Source organism: Belonocnema kinseyi, chromosome 3, assembly GCF_010883055.1.
Source record: "Belonocnema kinseyi isolate 2016_QV_RU_SX_M_011 chromosome 3, B_treatae_v1, whole genome shotgun sequence".
In the NCBI taxonomy this organism is placed as follows: domain Eukaryota; kingdom Metazoa; phylum Arthropoda; class Insecta; order Hymenoptera; family Cynipidae; genus Belonocnema; species Belonocnema kinseyi.
In genome coordinates, this window is record NC_046659.1 from 63,478,390 (window position 1) to 63,499,588 (window position 21,199).

Genomic DNA, 21,199 nt, shown 5'->3' on the forward strand with positions numbered 1-21,199 from the left:
TATCAGTATTACATTATTAATTTTGAATGTATAAATTCGACATTTAAACAATTTTAAGTACTAAAATTTTTAATTGCTCGATTATAAACGTTTTATTTTTACTTTCTTCGTTTAGAAGATATCTGATTTCAAATATTCGAAAATTAAGTACAAAAAGTAGCTATGCGTTATTAAAAATAAAAATCTCTTATGAATTTTGAAAATAAAAATGTGTTCCTACGGTTTTACAATAAGGTCAAAAAACCTATTTTGAGAATTTAAAAACAATTTCTCATCAATTATAGCTTATAGCTTGTTTATCGAAAAAGAATATTCAAGCGTTTTTTTCTCCAATTTAAGAAAAATAAACTTAATCTTAAAAAAGTAATGTTCGCCCAAATTATGATACTGTTGGTACTCATAGGACCGTTTTTTTAGTTCTTAAAGTAAAAAATGTTTCACCTCATTGCGACACTGTAGAACCATTTTTTATTTCAAAAAGTCAAGAGTTTTTTATTATAATTTTTAATGTTTCTAATTTACAGAGAGCCTAATTCTAAAGTCTTTGAATTTTATAAATGTAAAATTTACCTTTTAAACCTTTCAAAATTGATTTCGAATTGGAAACCTATGAAGTTTAATGATTGAAACTTTCAAAATTAAAAACTGTCAAATGGAAATCGATTGAAATTAAAATAATAAAATCCTTAGCTTGTCAAACAATTGTTCTCAATTTTAGATACTTGAATTTGGCACTATATTTCTGATTGAAAGCCTTTTTAATTAACATTTGTTTAATTCCAATAATTTACAAATTATATAATTTTGAAATTTTTGCTTGGAAATAGTATCTAGTTTCGAAGACCTTTTTAAACAGAAATGATTCAACTTAGAATGGCGCGAACAAATGTTGATAGCAGGAGATAAACCGTATTTTTCTGAGATTTGGGTATCTCTACTCGTTTATCAGAATATATCTTCTTGTAAAAAATTAATTTGTGCCAGATTATTATAAAAATGTTTGGTAATTTCAAAATGTGGAATAAGAATGGTTAATAAAATTCTATAACAAGATGAAAATATTAAAGTATAATATTTTCTAATTCTGGTCAAACGATCACTTTGAAAATAGGTGAAATTTTGCAGAACTATGTGGAAACAAATACCACAAGTGGAAAGAGCACAAATTGCAAAAAAAATTTAAAGGCACACAAGCAGTAGTTATTACTTCTAAAAGCGGAAGCAAACATATTAACTATATGGAAGATAAAAGTCTATTGTCTAAGATTCCTATGGGAAAAATGGGCGTGACTAAACACACTAAACACCATATTAAATTCATAGTAAACGTGTCGGAACCGATTATGCTCACTAGAAATCTCTTTTATGGGAATATTTCCCGATTTTCTACTAGTAAAAATTTCCTACTATTTATGGAGAAAAATTAGGAATATTTTCCAAAAGTTATATGAAGTGCCATATATACTATTTGCAATCCAGGATTGACTGATCTTAAACACTATCACGTAAATGTGTTAACGGAATTTGTTTTTCGAATTGTAATTTCCTGAAGCTAAGTGCCAGAAATCTATTTTCGTCCGAGACACATTTCGAATTCTAGGAACTGTCTCAGTTGAAATATTAGTGTAATGGTTTCATGATATCCCATGCAGTTCACATTAAAATTCTTAAGACTTTAGATGGAAACTCTTCGATAATTTTTACAAACATCCAGAAATTAGAGATGGTCTCGAAATCTTTCAACTTCTGAATCTCAGATACTCATCAATTTATATTCTTCAGTTTAATTTGTTTCATTAATTATTAATATAATTTTCTTTCTGTATTTTAAAACGAGTTTTATTTTCCCTTTTTCCAAATGATCATAAAGTATAGATGCGACGTTCCTTGACCACATCCGCATATTTCTGAATAGCCATTAACTAGCTCTGAATGTATGAATATATTCACTCTGGAATATGTTTGAGAAACAACGTTTTGCTAACCAGAAATGTTCCTTTCCAATAGTTTCTACTGGTTATAGGTATATGGCTATATGCTATCTACTGTCACTAAAAATTCCTTTGGCAAGTATGTCGCTTTTAAATGATCGTTTGTTTACGTTGCACATCGAGTTTATACTTATACACTCTTCGAGTCAACCAAGAGCCGGTTCAGGTGAGTTCGATGTCGGTGAAATCGATCGCTATCGACACCCCTTTACTCGTAGCACCTTTATACACTCCGGATGAGACATTCTATAGATTGTACAAGGTTAAATTTCCTATTAAGGACCGTTAGACCGGATGATATCATATTTCTTGTCTCAAATTTCTTCTAAAAGTTACAAAAATTATAATTAAATTAAATGCAATCCCATCCAAATATTAAAAAGCCAATAGCGCTATTTTTTATTAATATCTCGAAACCATCTCAAAACTATTGCTGTTGAGAAACCCGTGTTTATGATCAGTTAAAGGTGTCATTCCATTATATTATTTTAAAAGAATGATTCCAAACTTCAGGACTTTCCAATTATTAAAAAGTCCATGGCACCATTTTTAATTACCATCTCAAAAACAAAACTTCTAAGAAATATAACAAACAGAAAGACTCTTAGTTTCTTTCATTTTCGATCAATATCTCAAAACGATCTCGAAACTATTGCTGTCGGAAAACCCGTGTTCATAACTGCATTAAATTTTATCAAAATTATTCACTATTATTTAGGTTAATAATATAATATTAAATAATTTAACATATTTATAGCGATTAAGTCTTCAAAATTTTGACAGATATTTAAAAACTAGAAAGTTTCAGCTCAAAAACTATTGATCATAACTTTCAAAGGCCAAAGGGATTTTTTTCGTTTTAAGCGCAGATATCGGGGAAAAAAGGTTTTTCTCTGCTAATTCATTTTTCAACAGTTTAGCATACAAATATGTATATTTGTATACAAATAGGATTTTTATTTAATAAATGGAAACTTAGATTTAATATCAAACCTTAGCCTCTACCAATTATTTAAAAATTTTGCTGGCGATTTGGAAACTTTTTTATGTTGAAAATGTAAAAAAGTAAAAAGTCTTCACGAATAAAAATAGAACAAAACCCTGAATCTTTTATTTTTTGCGGATTATTTAAAGTGCTTCTTTGTTTCGAAAAATTAATTTCAAGAGAATATTAAAAAAGACTTTAAAACATTTCATATTATTTTCAAGATCATCAAAAATGAATCAAAAACTAAAATTTATAAAATATTTTAAAATTTTTCCAAGCATTATTAAGTTCTAAGTATCTATGATTATGAATATTTTCTCTGAAACTTTGTAAGATCCTGTAAAATACAAAAAATTTATTATTAGGATTTTCTAGATACTCTCCGACATGATTGAAATCTTCGAAAATATTTTCAAATTTTCCCCAAACCTAGGAAAATTATATTTATATAAACTTAAAGCAAATAAACAATGAAACTTAAAAAATAGGTTATTCGAAATTTTGATTTCTTATCAAAAATTATTATTCCCTTCAAATTATAATTTGCATGTTTTTTTCCTGCCTGAAAAATCCTCCTTGGCTGAAAATTTAGCAATTGTGTTGAAATATCGTCGTTTTAATATCAAAATTGATCTCTTTCAGTCGAAATATCATATTTTTATTAAACTTTTAACTTCTTGGTGTAAGATTAAATTTTTTTTGGGCTGAAGATTCAACTATTTGAAAATTTGTCTTTTTGACGAATTCAACTTTTTTGATTAAACGTAAATATTGTTTATTTTTATATCAACTATTATATTTTTCATTAAAAAATCATCTTTTTTCGTTGAAAACTCAACTAGTTAATTAAAAATTGAACTACGTTGTTAAGAAGTCATTTTTTGGTTCAATATTCACCATTTTAAAATTATTTAAAAAATAAAACTAAAAATTAAATAGTTATTTGAAATTTTCTATTTTGTATTGGAAATTATTTATCCCCTCAAATCAAAATTTACAATAATCAAGGTACTTCAATTATGGAACTCTCTTTGAGAAAAGTTAAACATATGAGCACTTAAACAAATTTAATTGATAAAGGCAGAAGAAATTTTCTTTGAAATTCGTATTTTTAGTCGTTAAAATATTTGAAATGACAGCAGACATATTTCTGTAAAGAGTGTAAAGCTTGAAATGTGGAACCAGAGCTGCGTGACCGATGAGTCCCTGACAAAGATTCAATGTCAACATTCTTCAAAGGAAATCCAACTGCACGTCTTCCATGCGTCATAACTCATAAACCTTTGTGAAAAGTCAAGCTATTCACTTACTCAATTTCATTTTTTCTCGCTAAAACGCAAAGTCTGTGAAATTACTGATAAATGTTTCACTTTGTCTCTACCTCTTACCTTAAAGGTATAAGCGTAATCTCCGGAAAAATATATGCTTACACCTTATTTAAATCTTATACAATAGAAAAAAAGATTATACAAGGTCTCACAGCCCGGTTCCTATTTCCTTTGAATATATTATTTTTTGTACTGAGCCTATTTTCAATTCACCATTTAAAAAATATATTTCCTGTATTACCTATTTCAGCGGTGAGTGTAGGTTTAGAAAATTTGTAGTCAATGTGGCTACTCAAATCCTGGAAAGAATTTCCTCTTATGTATCGGTTTATTTTTTGATTTGAAAAATTTTTCTTCCTGATTTAAATGAATGGTTTCTTGTTATATAAGTACCACTTAGCACCTTCCTTTTCATTCTATTTCTTTCAAGAATAGTAAAAATAAAGTGAGGTAAAATTGTTTCATAGCAAAACCATATAAATACACAAAATTGTAGTGTTCCAAGTAAGAATCTGATTTTCTACTCACAGAAAAAGATTCCTAATGGAAAACTGGAGAAGGACCATTTCGTTTTTCCGCCCTAGCATACAGAAAAAATTTTGTTTCCAAGATTTACATATTTAATTTAGAGTTCTTGAAAGATACATTCTTCCATAATTGTATCCAAATTTTATAATCAAATCTAGCTGTCATTCTAATGTCTTCAATTAATAAACGAGCAAAAATAGAAATGAGGCAAGAAACTATTTCGAAATGTGAAGATCACATCTGGTCCTTTTGGATCTTAGATGGCATTTATTTGACGCAGAAGGTTATCAAGCTTCAATAAATTCCAAGAATTACCGGTTTCATATTTTATGATACGACTATTTAGCATCCAATCTCCAAACTCGTTCGCTCCATTTTCATAGGTGATGTAGGCACGGCTTAATATTTATTATACTTCTCACATCCGTAATATATTCGAAGTGTCTGTAGGTTCATCGAAAATGTTTGTACAGCTCTCAGAGAATTTCGGTGAACCTATTCCACCTTTTTAATTTCCCCAAATTAAACACACCGACTTCAGTTGCGTGTACGACCTAGTAAATTTATCCAAAATCTAAGTTTTAAACTTCGTAATTATTTAATACTAAAAATAAATTCAGAATACTAACATTTTCTTTTCGTATTCATATAAAAAGATGAAAGAACTCAGATTAAATTATTCAAAGAAACTTGTTTAGCCTATTAATATACCATTAAGCCATGTCCCTTTAGAGGTAAGCGCGACTCACTCGGTGAGGAAGATAGTAATGCGGAGGAAGGAGTATACATTTTTAGATTAATATAGAATTTCATATAAAATAGTTGCTATGATCCATCAAAGTCTGATGCAAGAATTTCTGCAAATTAATCATCAAGCTAACTCGAAATCCATTTTAAAAAATGAATATTCTTTAAAAAACTGTTTTAATATAGAGTAAAAATCAAAGAATTGGAATTATTCGATTTTGAATTAAATCGAAAGAAAGTATTTCAGGTCAACCAAAAAACACTTGTTTCTATTCACACATTACAATAAGTGCGAAAATAATAATTTTACGATTAAGAAGTACGCACTTGTTTTGTAATAATAATTTTTTGTATTTGGTAAACAATATTTTAATACAAGCCATTTGAGATATTTTGTAAGTCAAAATATCAATTAGATCTGCATCTTAAAGATTGGGATATGAAAATAAAAATTTAATGATTATTATTCTCTATAATCAATTAGCTAAACGAATAATTACTGGAATAAAATTCTTATTTTATTGATTTTTTCGCGCCCTTATTTTTAACATAATATTTGCATATGCGAACTGAGATTTAACATTATTTCAGAGATATCAAGGAATTTTAAGAAATTAAAAAAGTTTGAATGGGATTCTAAAAAATTTCCTAAACTTCAAAAAGATTTAAAAATATTTCATATACACTGATACACTGTCAAAAATGTATGTTGGGAACTTCAAATAACTGTATTAGAATCTTATTTCCGAAATGTAAGGTAACGGTGCAATACATGATGTATTGTAATTTTACAATATCTCATAGAGTTCGCGATTCGGTGACTTCACGAATTACGTGAATTAAGATACATTTGTTGCGGTTTCACCATTCCAATACCGTGTTTGCAATTTCACCATACACTTTTCTTGTAAAAGTGTTGTAGAATTCTAAAGATTTTGTAGTGTAGACTGTACAAAATTGAGACGTTTTAACACGGAAAAAAATTTCGGGAGAAATCACGCTTTGGCGCAATGACTAAGATCGCGCAACCCTTGTTTTTAAAACAACGGTCTCGAAGTTTAAGGCATCAGGCCACACCCCTTTGTTCTCAAATCTAGAATTTTTAAAAGTCTCGAAGCTTTAAAGTCTCGAAGACTTTAAAGCACATACAAATTGTAGCTCTAAAATCACGCGTTTCCGTGAATTAATATCTCTTGACATTTCTCTCCGTATAGGTTTTAAGATATTTTTAATTAATCCCAAGAGACTTGATAAAATGTTGAAGGATTTTCTTTCGATTTCAATAAATATATCAATTTTTTAAAATATTTTTCTAAGCTTTAAAGAATTTCACAAGAAAGGGACAGGGATAAGGGACATGATATTAATATCTATTTTTTTCGAACTTTCAGTGATTTTTTTCTGGTAGAATGAAACTTATTCGGAGTGTGAAACTCCGAACTTCGAAATCTCTGTACTGTTACACGGAAATGTGCGTGGCATGCAATGTACATAATGTTATTCAATTTATGCACACTGAAATGCATATTCTCATCGACGGCGTCACCTATATAATTACGTGCAATCAACTTGAATATCGCAAAGTGAGAAACAAGAGGTCAGAACAAGTAACTCGAGAGTATAACGGATGATGAAAGAAAACACTATAGTCGCTCGCTGATCTATTTGAAAATTCTTCTTCTCTACACGATTCTATTTCTCCACTTATCAACTTTCTAAGGCGGATTGCACAAAAATATAGTGCAATATAGAAAAAAAGGATACAATATATCAAATGGAATTATAAAATGACTCAAACAAAAAAAAAATCACTCTATAGAAATGTTCAAAATTGATATATGGGGACACTATAACTTTATTAACATTATTTTTAAGGCATTAGCCATTTCTATAGTATAGGCTTCAGTTTCAAAAAAATTTTAATTCGAAAATTAAAAGCTTTTAAGTACAAAAGTGCCCAGAATTCCCAAATTCAACTCTTAAGTGTTGAATTTGATAGTATATTACTTAGCAAGGAGGAGAGCACAGTCTTCTCATGGAGAGTGAAATGTTTTCGGAACAAGTGGTAGGCCAGGGCTGAATGCCCGAGCTTGTCGCGAGTTCCGAAAATATTGCACGAGCCATGAAGACGGCTCTCCTCTAAGGGCATGTGGCACTAACCCATTCCATTTTACGATACTTCCATTTTCGAATATATTTGAAACCCTTAGAAATCTCTGTGCTTTGTTAAAAATATCTGCCCGCTTGGCGGGTACATTCTCATCGCGCGCGACTCGCTTCGTTCGCAAGTTTGAACGCGCCTAGGACGCACGACGGTTCAATCTCGCGCTTCGCGCTCGGATATTTATTCTTTGCATTTTGAATTCTTGAAAAAAACTTTTTCAAAAAGATCTCTTTTAGATGGCAGTATTTATATGCGTCTTCATATTCTGATTTGTCTACTTAATTAAGTATAGTCAAATATTAAGTTTCTCAAAGCTCTGTAGGCTTTGACGTACACATTCTCATCGTGACACTCGCACTGTGCGCTCGATTTCCGACAGACATTTGTAAACAAGTTTTGTTGAATTTTTTTCTCGTAACTTTCGTCGTTTTTCCACACATTTTTTTTTAATTAATTTTTTTTCAACGTTATGTTTCACGAATAAAACAAAAGGTACGCGTCTTAGCAAGAAGTGATTCTTAACGAAATTTTAGATCTTTTTTTTGGGTAAAAATTTTTGTTAATTCGTGTTTTTTCGTATCCTACAGAGTTTGTCAACAAAATGGAATTTTTTATTTTTCATTATTTTTTGTGCCATCAAAATTGGAATTTTTGATTTTTGACGAAAATCCAAAAATTTGTCATGATAATCTTGTAGGTCTTTTAAAAAGAAATGTTTTTCTTCTTTTGACTTTTTTTTATATCGTACGTTTTTTGGCTTAAAATTTTGATTTGCGGATGATTTAAAAAATTTTGAAAACGCTATATCTCTGAGAATTTTCTTTTTATTGAAAAAAGTCATTAGGATAAATTGTTTGCTCTTTTCAATACTATAAATATCTATACATAGAATTTTCAAATTCAGAAAAAAGTGGTCTAAAAAATTTTTTAAATTCGCTCACTTTTCGAATTTTTATCAAAAATGACTGGTTAACGAACTCGTCCTTTCTTTTAGGACCTAAAAAAAGTGTATCAAAGATGGATTTGAGTCGTCCATTTTTTCTAGAGTTATCGTGTTTACGGACGGACGGCCGGACGGACGGCCGGATAGACTACACCATCGTGAAAACCTGATTTTCGGATTCAGGGGGTCTCGAAACGTAGAGATCCGTTGAAAAACTATGATGTCAAATTTCCGACAATTCTAGAGGAGAGTACTCGAATATGAGATATTCTCGTAATATGAGAAAGCGGGGTATCAGCTAAACTAAGAAACCCACTCTGTTGGTTCTATCACTAACTTGTAGCCCTTGAAGAAGCAGTAATTTCGTGGTATAGTCCACTTTTATTTGGGCTTCTAAAGATTATAGGCGAACTTTTTTGAAATCGATGGTGGTCGAGTTCTTGGAAGGGAATTCTTTAAACCATATTTATAATTAATTAAATATGTATTTAGCAGTAAAGTTTGTCTAAAGTGATGGGGATTGAATAACTAAGTAGGAAAATATTGATACTGTTGAAGTTTTTCATTGTACAGGTCAGGCATAGTAAGTGCATAGTTGCACGGTGTAATTCTCATAATATGAGATACCTGTAGTTTTTATAACACTGTGGCTGCGCGGGGGAAATTAGTTACAAAAGTATTTGTGACTACTGCAAAAACAAAATATATCTAAATAGCAGTAAATTTATACTTCGGAAACATAGAATGATTTATTATTATTATATAGTATTATTCTCATTAAGAATAATACTTTATTTTGCATTTTATTTGCTATTTCCTGGAGTATCTCATATTATGAGAATAGTTTGACGAGTTTGGAAAAAGCACTTTTTTACATTTTTTGTATTTTCAGCATAAAAAAAAAAATTTTAATAAAATTTTTTATTTGAGCTTCTTATGACAAACTAAATTTCCTTTAAAATGACCTACATAACTTTTAAATTCAGTACATAGAATTCCGACAATCAGGCCAAACAGAGTTGGTATCTCATATTTGGGTACTCTACTCTAATACTTTCTGAATCATAAATGATAAGAATGTAAAAATTGTTGATTACGATGCTGCATTAACCAAAGAGTTAAAGTTGTAACTTAAAAAGATTCACTTTCAATGTAAAATTTTGTAATTGATTTTTCAGCAAACCAGATTTTAAATAAAAATAAATACTCGAGAATATTTATGTTTAACAAAAAAGTTTATTTACAACCAATCAATTCTATTTTCAACAAAATAGTTAAAATTTCAGTTAAATGAATTAATTTCCAAAATATACACCAATTTTTGGTTAAACAGCTTTTGTTGAATTTTTTTCGTAGCTTGTGTTGTTTGTCCAAATATTTAATTATTTATTGTTATTATTTTTTATGAATAAAACTAAAATTGCGTATCCTATCAAAAAGTGAGTAATAATAATAAGTTTGTAAATCTTTTTTGGAAGCACAATTTTGTTTCACGTATCTTTATTCATATCTATCATACATAGTTTGAGCACAACATTATTTTTTTATTGTTCCTTATTTTTTGTGCAATAAAAATTAGAATTTTCGATTGTTCAATTATATTCAAAAAGTTGTTATGAAAATGTGGTACGCCTTTCAAAAAGCAACGTTTTTCTTCTCGCTACTTTTTTCAAACCGTCCATTGTTTGGTTAAAAATTTTAATTATCGATTGATTTTTTAAGTTTTGTAAATTCTATTACTCAGATAATTTTTTATCGTAAAAATGCTTTAGATGTACTACCAACAGTCGTACATAGAATTTTGTAATCTAAAAAGAATTCTCAAGATTTTTTAAAAAGCTCTGACTTTTTGAATTACTATCCTAAATGGCTTTTTAAAGAATTCGTTCTTTCTTCTATTACCAAAAAAAGTTGTGCAAAAGTTGGATTTGATCCGTTTATTTTTTTCGAGATTTTTTTTGCATTGTATATTGGCTTAAGATATTAATTTTCGATGTCCCACATACTACTTTCGAGTAATATAAAGAAAATGACTAGTCCTATTGAAAAATGGTTAAGCGAAAATTTGTAGGATTTTTCAAAATCTAATATTTTTTGTTAACACTTTTTCGTATTTTGCGTCATTTAGTTCGAAATTTAAATTTTGCAGTGTCAAATTTAGGATAATTCTAATACTTTATCAATCATAAATGATGAGAATGTAATAAATTATGATAAATTTGCATCTCTTTTTTAGGCGAACAATTTTTGTCAATCTCTTCGTTTTCGTACCTTTCGTCGTTTTCCACAAATTTTTCATTTTTATTTTTAATGTCATTTTTATAATTAAAACCAAAACTACGCGTCTTATCAAAAAGTAATTCATAACAAATTCTTAGATATGTTTTAGGCGTACAATTTTAGTTGAATAACTTTTGTGACTTTGTGACTTATAGGGATTTTAAAAAGCAATGTTTTTCTTATCTTGACATTTTTTCTTATCTTGCGTTGTTTGGGTTAAAATTTCGAATTTCGGTTGTTATACAAAATTTTGAAAATGCTATAACTCTGAGAATTTTCTTTAAATCGAAAAAAGTCATGAGGATAAATTGTTTGTCCATTTCAATGCTATAAATGTGCGTACATAGAATTTTTAAATTCAGAAAAAAGTGGTCTTAAAAATTGTCAAAATGCGCTCACTTTTTGAATTTTCATCAAAAATGGCTAATTAACGAACTAGTTCTTTCTTTTAGGACCTTAAAAAAGTCTGCCAAAGATGGATTTAATCTATTCATTTTGTCGAGAGTTATCGTGTTTATGGATAGCCGGACGGACAGATGCCACCGTAAAAACCTTATTTTCGGATTCAGGTGGTCTCGAAACGTGGAGATCCGTTGAAAAATTGTGATGTCAAATTTCCGACAATTCTAATACTTTCTCAATCATAAATGATGAGAATGTAAAAACAAGTTAACTAGGTAACTAGGGAAAAAATGAATTCCTCATTGAGGAATCCAACGGTGAACTTGGATTTGACCTTAAACCCCATTTTCAAGGTCGTTTTAAGGTCACATTCGTTAGGTTGATTAGGCTCAGATTTTGAACATTAATGTTGAAGTATTTTTTCACTAATTCTGCGAGATTCATATGAGGACATATGACAGCGTACTTTGACCTTTATTTGATCTGCAGAGGTCACATTAACCTATAGAGTTAACCCTACCCGGGTAGAAATTGCCTCTTTATGTCTAAACTAAATATTGGCTCTTACGAGGCTGCAGCCAGATTTTCTAGCTGGAAGAATCTGCTGGCCCTCGACAGGTTATTGTCGTGTGCTACTTAACATAAATTATTTATATACTCACTTTTTAGCACTATATTCTTTAATTAAACTAGACGAAAAGCTTTATACATAAAAATATATTTCAGAAATAATTTCTATCAATTAATTATTTTCTCGAGAGGACCTTGTAAAGCCCTCGACAGGTAAAACGAGTAATACAGTTGTGAGTGTAAAAAAGTACATTATTGTTCTTATGCTTAATTATACTTAAATTTAAAAAAGAAAAAATTAAAAAAATTACCGAGATACAAACCCAGCGACGCAAAATACGAAAAAAAGTCCTTAAGAGAAATTATAGCTTTTGAAAAAATTATTGTAGATTTTTTATTTATTTCATGGTTGTACAGAAAATATATATTTACAAATGTCTATCAAAAATCGAGCTCACAGCGCGTTTATTGTAGTGTTTTATTTATTTTAAGGTGGTTCAGAAAATATACATTTACAAATGTCCGTCAAAAATCAAGCGCACAGCACGAGTGTCACGATGAGAATATTTACCTGAAAACCTATTGAGCTTTGAGCAGCTTAATCTTTATCTATACTTAATTAAGTAAAAAATTCAGAATATGAAGACGCATATAAATACTGCAATTTAAAGAGATCTTTTTCATCAAGTTTTATTCTAGCATTCCAAATGCACGGCATAAATATTCGAGTGTAAAGCGCGAGGTCCAACAGACGCGAATTTTTTAAATTACTAGTGGCGTAATCGGTACAATAGTTGGCCACTGTCCAATGATTGGCCACCTTATTTAAATATGTTTATATGAAAGAACACTGAGAAGTAAGACAGAAGGAATTGCAAACAATTCCGCAGCGTATTGAAAAGGCTAATTTAATGCAGTGTAGTGCGCTTAAATGCTAAAGCAAGTGAAACCTGTGATTCTGAATAAATAAGAAATTTCAACGAAAACCTGTTGATGTTAGGAGTATCCGCTTGTTGAAAATTATTATTTTTTTAAATCGTCGCAATAGATTTAAACAAAAATTTATAGAATTTTATTTGAATGTGATGAATTAAGATATACGATAGTTGTATTCTGAACTTAAAATTATGTCTGTATATCGATAAATGGGTGGTCAATCATTGTCATCGCGAATGAATCGGAAACATAATGATGGACCACAATATCTGAAAAACAAATGACTAGTATCTTTGCAAAAATGCATTCAGAATTATTTTAAATTTGTATACACTATGTATATAATTGCTTGTCACTTTGGCTTACGAATTATTATCGAAAAATACTCAAAAAATGTTTTTAGCTCCGGCCAATCATTCCACGATTTATACTATTTAGAGGCTAATTGCTATGCTTTCGATATATCAGCATAATCTATAACCTGATGCGAAGCCAACGAGGTAGCCAACGAGGTGTCGAATGACTGTATTTCACAACATTTTAGTGGCTAATTATACAATTATTCCTGGCCAATCCTTGGTTTTTTTTGACATTATGGGTAATTTCTTTAAATATAAATTATTTACTACTTTTAAGGCTTAACTTACTATGGCAATTTGAATCTTCATAAAATTTGTTATCCAATTGTGTATTTTAGACTTAGAATTTCGTTTAACGCTTGTAGTTTTTTCTACAAATTTTCAAGGTGGAAAAATTCCTTAAGTATCCAAGCATTGTACCGATTAACCTACTTATATCCAATTATTTAATATTTTTTATGATTTTAAAGTCCATTTTGATGAGGAAATTCTTTGCTTGCACGCAGAATTTTTTCTACGAGTTACTTTAGTAAATAGTGCTATTTACTGTACATAATAATCCGTAAATTTGGTTATGTATTTATCTTAATTTTTTTAATGAATAGTTTAACGTGAACTAAAATGACCTGAACGTTTTAAGCAACGACTGCAATCATAATAAACACTAATAAAATTTAATAGAACGTGGTTATATCATTTCTTAATTCCTTTATCAATTAAAATTATATTTTTACACAATAATTTAGAAGATTGACATCTTTCTATAAAGGTTTTCGATAGTTTTACGATCTGTTTATTCTATCGTAAAATATAGAGTAGATCGTAGATGTGAGACATGTAGATCGTAGATCACAAAATCTATAAGTGTGTAAATAATGCACATTAAAAAAAGTGTTCGAAATGTTACCGAAATCAATATCATTTTGATATGCAACAAAAATGATACCAAATTCAAGAGCATTTTGATCGACCGGAGTGAATGATCGACTTTTGATATCATAATGATCTGATTCGGGATCATGTATGAAGTCAAACCAAGATGGCTGACGTTCATAAAGTATTTTAGTTCATAAGCAAGCATTTTATGGTTTCTGATAGTGCAATGTACTTAAAGAGTTAAAAAAATAACGAAGTCTGATATTGGAAAATATCATCTGTTGAATGTAGTTACCAATTGCGTGCAGTTAGATACAATTTTGAGATTATATTGTTATGATGCGGACGCCAAGAATTGGTGGCCATTTTGTTTAGTCTAACAAATGAACAAAAATATAAAATCAAACTGATCCGAATGGACAGATCATTAGGATCTCGAGAGTCAAATGATCGTTGGAGCAAAATTCTCTGCAACAAAATTGATCCTTTTTTTTACTGTGTGCAAAGCCCGATAAACTTAAAAAATAATGTTGAATTAGGTAAAATATTTTTCAAAAAAGTGAAGGTCATTACTGAAGTAAATTTTAACGAGGAATTCAATGGTGACCTTAATTTTGACTTTGAAGTTGACTTTCATGGCTTTTTAAAGGCCAACTTTGTTTTTGTAAATGGAAACTCCCTTTTTTACATCTGCAATCGATAGAGCGGAAAATTCTCCGTTCAGGTATGTACCCAAGTCATAGGTCAAATGTAACGTTCAAGATCAGTTACAGGTCATTTGAAATTAACAGAGTTTTCCAAGAGATCAGTGTAATTCCTTAAGTAAATTTCAACGAGGCATTCAATAGTGACCTTCATTTTGACCTTGAAGTTGACCTTCATGGCTTTTTGAAGGTCAACTTTGTTCCGCCTCACCAGCTATATAGACATTGGCAATATACACACTACTCCTGCATTTATAGCTGTAGCTGTTCCAACACTTAATACAAGAAAGATAAGCCTAGACTCTAGATTCTAGATAAATATACGTAATTTCTCTTTAAGAAAATTATATTACCAATTTACGGCTTTATTATTCAGTGTGCAGAAACGCTACCTCTCACTGGATTCGAAATTGCCCAAGGCCCTCGATGCTAGGTCCTCCTGTGTTAAGAATCCATTTATCATTCAACTCCTATTAATTCCTATTTCCAAAATATGAATATGTTCAAGAAAATTATTTAAATATGAAAAATTAGCTTAAGTTTAATTTAATTTAGTATAAATACAATACATGCACTTTTTGTGCATAAATTTGAGACGATTGTAATCCAAAACATATATAGATACTAGATGATGCTTAAATTTAATAGTAACAATTTTTTAAACAATTTGTTATTGCATATAGTAATATTCTCTTACAATAATTCTAGAAAGTTGCAGTTTTATCTAAAATTTTCTACTGTTGCTCCATTTTTAATTTACAGTGAGATGATAATTAACTTAAATTAACAAAAGTTAGATGTTTAAAGAATTTAATACTTTGTACACATTTTTAATGTACTAGTTAATTTACGTTGTTGGCTTTAGGGTCAGGTGAATTGAAAACAGTTACGTTGTTTCACACATTTGGGCACACAATAGTGGCCTTTATTAAATCTGTGAAAAGTACACGATTTCTTGCAGGTACGCAGTTTTACAATTGGAATCTTTGGTTAATATCTCAGTTGTCAGAAAATATTACAGTCCCCTGAAAATTTCACTGTAGTAAAAAAAAAGAAATTATAAAAAGCTTTGTAGTTGAATCATTATTTAAGTATATTGTTTAAGAAATTTTCTTTTCCTTATCGGCGGAAAGTTAAGTTTGAAAGGAATTTTTTGTGTTTACTTACACAGAAATAATTCTTATGATTAAAGAAGATTTATCACAAACATTCATTCATTCTTTGGCTACAATAGTTTAATTAAAAAATTGAATTGAATAATTATAAAACTGCAATGTTTTTTGAAGTTTATTCTTTACTGCTGAATATGGTTTTGGAAATGATTTTACTGTCTAAGAATTAATTTTTAATGGTAACAGAAAACTCAGTGCATTTTAATTTCAAAAATTGAAATTAAAAACAATTTTGAAAAATGAAACTAAAAAAAGTTTCAGAAAATTTGTATACAAGAAATCGAGGAAATTTTTGTTAAATGCAATGTTCATTGGCAATTTGTATTCTTAATATTGTGAAAAAAAGTTTCATCAACTTTTCGTCGATAACGAAAATAACAGTTTTTAAGCAATATTTTAATAATTATTCAGCTACAAAGTTTTTTTTTACTTGTGTCTTTTTATACTGCAATGCAATTTTCAAGGGAAGGAAATTTCACTTTCACAGATATAATTCTCATGATAACAGAAAAATTAATTAATTAACATTATTTCTCTTTTATATAAAAAACGGTGTTTAATGGTTTAAATAAAAAAATGGTTTCCAATTAAGTATAATGTACAACAACAATTTCAACTAAATTTATTTTTGAGGGTGAGTACAACCCCCACCACCCACCACGATGATCAATTTATTACTATTTTTACGTCTATGACTCTATGGTTACGAAATTTTCCGTAACTCTAACCCTATATCCAGCTCGTTCAGAGTTAACGTTACGGAAAATTCCATAACCATAGAGGCAGAGACAGTGCCTTATTTTTAATAATATTCTTTTTGAATGATTTTCCAAAGTTGTGGTTTTTTTCTGAAACTTTCAACAACTGCACGGATTAAAAAAACAATAGAAAACATTTTGAATCACCTCAGTAACGCAATGAGAATTAAGAGTGTATGAAAATTGTATCTTCAGACCGGAACTGTTGACAATCTACCTATATTTACGATCAAATTCTCAAACTCGTCAAAATTTCAGAGATTTGGTCGTCCAATTAGCATTTTTAAGTGAAGAATGGGCGAGACTAAAGGCGAGACTAAATGGTTGAAACACTAAGGGATTATCTTCATGGAGGACTCATGTCGAGGGCCTGAAGCGATTTCGAATCCAGTGTGTTGCAGCGGTGTCGTTCCACAGTGGAGGGAACTTACAAGATTTAAAGTCAAATTATATTACATTTTCAACAAAGTAGATAAATTTTCAACAAAAGAGTTGGTTTTTGTAATCCACAAAGTCGAAAAAATAATTTTCTGGTAATTCTTTTTTGCCTACTGGTCTTATATCAATATTTTTTTCAAATATTGATTCTATTAAGTTGTGAAAAATGACTCTCTAGCTCCGTTGGGATTCGAACCTAGGTCTTCAGATTGCCGGTCTGGTGCTTATATAAATATCATGCCAATACCAAAACCTGAAAAAATATATAAAGTGAATGTTTTAGAAAATAGATAATGTTTAAACTCGAAAAGATAAATTTTCAAGAAAATAGTAGACTTTTTAATAACCACCCACCCACCCCTCTAACAAAAGTCAAAATCACAATTTTAAGAGCAAAAAAAGACAAAAATAAGACCCCCGTTACACATTCTTTTATTTTGTATACATTATTATCATTCGACGCTTTTTTAGCTCTAAAGCTCAAAAATCCCTCTGCTCCCATCGAATGGGCTGCCAGACAGAAATTCAGGGATAAAGGAACCCTTGCCACAAATCAATATATTTTAAGAAAAAAATAAATTTGGTTTTAAGCGTGCATATTTGAAAAAATTTCAAAATAATTTGCAAATGAATGTTTTTTTTAATTTTCAATCAAAATAGATTGATACTAGAATTCATATATTAGACCTCATGAAAACAAATAAATTTAAACCATGTCTCAAATTTTCACTAAGTCGTTCTTGGATGTTTCATAAATCAATTTATTTACCGTAATCCGACCTGGACGCAGCATTTTGAGTAAGCCGTCTTGTTACGACCTTCGCTCAAGTGCCGCAATAGTGCAGCCAATATAACGTCGTTAACTGCCTATCTTATTGGCGAAAGCAAACGGTCTCTGGTCGTGACTTTAATTTACAGCGAAGAAATTTCTCGGCATACCTGCCGAGTCCAAAAAATAGCCTTGATACCAATTATTTACGTAATTAATAATATGTATGTAGGCCATTCCAAACTGGAAATATTCTACATAATTTTGAACCTCAAATTAAACTTTTATAATAAGTCACTGAACTTTTAAAACTACTGTTATTCACCAGTTTACAAATCTTATTTTTATCTGAGAAAAATCTTATTTTTTTAATTAAGCGAGTCCATATAGCGCTTGAGTGTAAAATGATTAAAATAAAAAACTTTTTCGAATAGGAATGTGTGTACATTTATCATTGAAAAGTAGAAGCGCTCGAAATTGGAAGTGATCATCACATATTTATTACAGTTTATCTGTTAATTGAAAAATGATCAAATTTTATTTACTATAATTAGTTCAAAAAATTTTCATCCTACTTATGAAGTTATCAGGATGACTACCCGACGGATGATTTAAAATCATAAAGTGATACAAAATAGCAATAGTTTATTTTAATGTCTAATATTCACCTTAAAGTTAATCTAACTATCATTACCCAATTCAGCACGATAATGCTCTTTATATATATTTTCAACACATCTAGTACTTCCTATAGGCATTTGAAAATTATATATTTTTTTTTAAACAAAAAATAAAAAAAAAACACTACTGCTACTTCACTGGAAAAAACGATGTTCTAATTTTATTTGCAACTCAAATAGGCACCAAAAATACGTTCTTAATGTAAGATGGAGGCTCTCTTACCTCAAGAATAATTCTAATATCAATATCAATTCTTATCTATATGGTAATAAGATATAGTTAATCTTAGACTATAGAGTAAAGAGGTTATGTCTCGACGTGACTGCGCGAAATAAATGCATAATAAATATATGTAAATAGTGCTTTGTGAAATCTTGAATTGAGTAAGTCAAAAAATGTATAGGTTAAAAAATATTTTTTCAATTGAAAATTATAATATGCTAACAATATTTTGATACAATTTGATGAAATATTTAATTATTTGTATGTTGTACTCACCACTTTTCTTTAAAGCAAAACACTCAATGTTAAAAATACAAAAAATAAACTGCTTTAAAAGCACGTGGCACGAAACATTAAAGAAATTATTGAAGAGAATAGTCTTTTCAGTGTTAATATATAGACAAATTTCATATTTTTCCACTTTAATAGATTCAACGATTTCTAAATTTTAAATAAAATGATGGCAGGTTGAAGCATTTTGACTATTCTTTAAGATGCTATTGCAGAAATAGTTTAAATTGTAAGCTTATCATTAATTACAAACAAAATCAAAAATAATAAACATTTTTCAGTTATGTATTTGTATTCCATTTTCCAATTTTTGCGCACTGCAAACAAAAATTAAGCAATTATATTAATAAGTTGCTGTGACTCCTTAGAAATGTAGCTTTTAAATGAATCAAAGAACGTTAAAAAATGTTTAAAATTTCAGATTTTTTTTATTTAGGGATACATTAAACATTACAATGTGCACTTTTTTTAACAGCTGCTTTATAAAAGTACTAAATAATAACTCTGTTCTAAGTAATCTTTCGAAAAATTGGATAAACCATTTCAAAGACACCCTAATTATGTAACATGATCTATATATAAAATGCCTAAAAATATTGTTAATATTATGTTAATATTAGGAAGATTAAACAGCTTAATTATTTTAAGAAGTAACAAAAATAATTATTATGGAGAAGATTTTTTCGGGTCAGTTTATTAAGTTAGGGATATACTATCCCTCTAGGTAAATTAAAATTTTGTATTCTAGTCATTTTTTTTCTTCTACCATATATAAATCTGTATAAATATATTTTTAATTACAAAATAAATTATTGCAAGATAAGAGCAGATGACACTTCGTACTGTTTCATAATTTTCTACCGAACTTTTGATTGGACATTTCAGTACTAAATGTAACCATTACACAGGCCAACATGGTTTTGTTGTTGGAAAGTGAAGGGTCATTTCCGAAGTAATTTTTTACCTAGAATCCGAATCCGGGGTCAGAATTAGACTATCACGTCAGGATTTTAAGCTATGTGAGGTGTGTACCCAAAAAAATGGCGTTTTTGGCTATACATTTGAGGTTACGTACAGAATACAAAACATTTTTTGAGATATTTTCTTTAGTTGTATCATATAATACTGCTCTTTCTCTTTAATTTGAGAGTCGCAGAGTTCAATTACCATTTTTCTTTATCTTTATTTATCCCAAACAATGTTGTGTCTTCTGTACATAACCTCAAATGTAGCAAAAAAACGCCATTTTGTGGGTATATACACTCAAATATCTTAAAATCCTGACATGATGGGCAAATTCTGACCCAGGATTCGGATTCTTCGGAAAAAAATTACTTCGGAAATGACCCTCCGCTTTCCAACAACTGACATGAACCCAATATTTGGAAGCCTGTGTTATTAATTATTTAAAATTGCTATAATGATTAATTGTATATATGTATTAATCAAAGTTAAATAGAAAGTTTATATAAGTAACTTATAAGTAACTTAGTTACGATTTCTTCAGTTACTTCGAACTTTAATTTTAATTACTGTAAAGTTTCGTTGTGTCTTTTGCATATCTCTAATTAACATAAATGTATGTTTCAGTTATGGGTAGACTTCTTCTCTCATAGATCTATGTTTCAGTTATGGGTAGACAAAATAATCTCTTCTGGTTGAGGATTGAGCTCTTCTGTTAAAAATTCGTTTTTTGTTATTGAATTCAACTGTAATTTATTTCAAATTAAAACATTTTTTGGTGGAAATTATATCAACTATTATATTTTTTAAGGTTCATCTATTTTTGTTGAAAATTAAACTATTTTGTAAAAAATTCATGTACATCGACAAGAATACATTTTTCGGTAAAAAACTAATATGTTTAAAAAGTAATTTTTTTATTAAAAATGCATATTTCCGACTTGAAAATATGCAACTGTTTTGTAGAAAACTCGTATTTTAGGCTTGAAAATGCAACAATTTAGTGAAAAAATGTCTTCTTTTTTGGTTCAAAATTCGGCTTCTTCGTTTCAAAATTGGTCTCTTTTGGCAAGAAATCTCTTTTTCTTG